At 36.2% G+C, this 2,633-nt stretch overlaps 1 long non-coding RNA gene across 1 annotated transcript; it reads right to left on the bottom strand.

The window, feature by feature from the left end:
• Positions 1–397: 397 nt before the first annotated feature.
• Positions 398–1,933, bottom strand: LOC110457261. Its single transcript, XR_002463676.1, has 3 exons — positions 1,836–1,933; positions 1,147–1,234; positions 398–598 (listed from the first exon to the last, which is right to left on the bottom strand). It is a non-coding gene; the product is annotated as an uncharacterized LOC110457261 (long non-coding RNA).
• Positions 1,934–2,633: the final 700 nt, after the last annotated feature.

The following is a 2,633-nucleotide window of genomic DNA, read 5'->3' as shown; positions in this document are numbered from 1 at the left end:
TTGCAAATCGGCCCAATGTTGGCCCAGCATGTTGGACTAACGTTGGCCCAACGACTACTTGATTCGGATACAACGTTGGGCCAACGTTGTGCCAACTATAAAACTATGTTGGGTCAACGTTGGGCCAATGCTTAATTGTAGTGCATATTTGACGTTGGGCCAACGTTACACCAACGAACAACGTTTGCTGGGCCAACGTTGGTACAATGCTGTATTTTAGTGTTTTGTTCGTAGTGGGCTTTCCGTCCTATAAACAACTAAGTTTTTTTAAGGATGATGTCAAGATAGACACAAGAAAAGACAGAAAGAAAGAATACTGGGAAAGCAGGAAATGAGAAATGAATAAAATATTGGTGCCTGATAATAAGAAAACAAACAGTGATATAAATTAGTTCATATCCATCTTTTTATTTTTTACACTGGATGATCGGTAGCCGATGCCATCAGTGCAGCTGTCGCCGCCTCTTTCTGTCTTTTAATTTCTTCTATTTTTGTCTGCCCCCTTCTCGGTCCCCTGCATACCTCAACCAGTCTTTGGCTATATTGTCAACTTCATTGTCAGTGGCCTTTGTCGTAAGGCGGGTTTTTCGTACAGCGCCTTAAAAAACATGGTTACATTAAATGTGTAAAAAGGAAAGTGTTCCTAGTTCATTGTGCAAAAATTCTACACCATAGTTAAATTTGTAAGGTAAAAATTGCAAATGACCCTAAACAATTTCCCTGCTAATCTATGTACAACTAAGTTTGAATTAAAATGTCATTTTAGGATTGCAATAGAAAGATTGCTTCTATAGGTCAATGTTCAGAAATTATAATAACGGTCTTTAACCCTTTAAAAGTTGAAGTAAAAAATAACTGTGTCAGTGCCCTAAATACACAGAACCAATTCTGAATTCTTATTCTACCGTGCAATGTAGGTACATGTAGCTACAACCCTCGTTAAACAAATTAACACCTAACGATATGCCTTGTTTGTACTATGCACTAAGTCTGAATAAATTGTGGGAACAAGATTTCAGCTGATAAAAGGACAGAGTCATACCATATTAATATAATTACATCTATTTCGACAGGCGAACAGACAGGTAAAGTAACCATGAACTGGTGGTTCACCTACTTTATCAATTCAACAATGATGTTACTTACGAGTTATAACTTTCGTGAACTTGAGGGCTGAGAAGCCTTTTTTTAACTTCTTCCCTGTCCAATTAAACTTGATTGTTAAATGGAATCTCTACAAAAGAAATAGCATAACCATAACATATGCAGGATGATAATTAAGGCCTCTGCATATGTCTATAAGGTAATTTCTTTCGCATTTTGTATTAGAAAACACTTTCAGTAAGCTATGGGTAAAATGCTTTAAATTTATGTCATTTTTGGCACGGACCCCCACCCATAGTGAGCTATAATGTAATATTTACAGTATATAAACAAAATAGTTCTGGAATGTAGTCTAAGAGTTACTTTCCTTCCACACACACACACACTACATGTATATATATATTACACATGGATATAATGACGATATTCATACCGGCATGGTACTATATACAAAGCATGAATATATATGTACCCATACCATACCCGCCTGTTGCATACATGTAATAAATTACAACCTTCATCAAAGATTATTTGTAGAATATATAGTAAGTTATATATAGTGTACGTATATACAATATGTACCGTATATTTGTAGGTCAACTGGACATTCACATGCAGCTCAATTAAGTTAGTTATTGAGAAAATTAAGTTATTTTAAGAGGTACAACACTATAATACTTATGATGATAACCATATCATACAATTGTCTATTAACACATATATATACTTACATTAAAATATGAAAATCACAGCTGCAGTGAATCTTCTTAGTCTGTGTACAAATCACGGTCTGCTGTGTGTGCACAATTATAAAGGTCTGGTCCAGTGACGGGAGAAAGCAGCTGACCTACATGTAATCTGAGATGTGATCTATAGGCCGTGCCTACACGTGTACTTGGACATGTCCTGAGGTGATGATATCAGATACATATGTAACTCACACTGGGGTTCTGGTTTTGGCGGTATGCATGTACGAGCTCAAGAGTAATCAGATCATACCAAAACATTGAGTGCTCTTGTAGGTATTATTTTGAAAATAAGAAATCCATATTATAAAGCATGTCAATAAGTTCGATATGTACGTCTTTTATTTATTGTTTATAAAAAATAACAAAAAGAAATTCTTTCAGTTAAGTTATTACCAAATATTTTGTAATTGATATCAGTTGAATAGTGCTTGGCCGAGTGTAATTATTATTTTATGCAATTATTGTTTCACATAAGACATAGGCAGTGGGCCAGCGATGGGCCAACACATGGAAATTAATTGTTAGATTTACTACATCCAGCCAACCTTGGACCAACACATGGGAATTAATTGTTAGTTGTCCTACATCCAGCCAACGTTGGCCCAACACATGGGAATTAACGGTTGGTTTTACAACGTTCAGCCAACGTTGGGCCAACAACATTAAGCCAACGCCGACGTAAGGCCAACCAAACGACCAACAGCCAACGTTGGGCCAACGTATGTCTGCTATCTGGGTTACGATTTATTACAATGTATTTTCGGCAAAATTCTTCGATTT

The sequence above is a fragment of the Mizuhopecten yessoensis genome, unplaced genomic scaffold (genome assembly GCF_002113885.1).
Source record: "Mizuhopecten yessoensis strain PY_sf001 unplaced genomic scaffold, ASM211388v2 scaffold9073, whole genome shotgun sequence".
Taxonomy (NCBI): domain Eukaryota; kingdom Metazoa; phylum Mollusca; class Bivalvia; order Pectinida; family Pectinidae; genus Mizuhopecten; species Mizuhopecten yessoensis.
The sequence above is the reverse complement of the archived record's forward strand: the minus strand, read 5'-3'. Positions and strand labels throughout refer to the sequence as shown.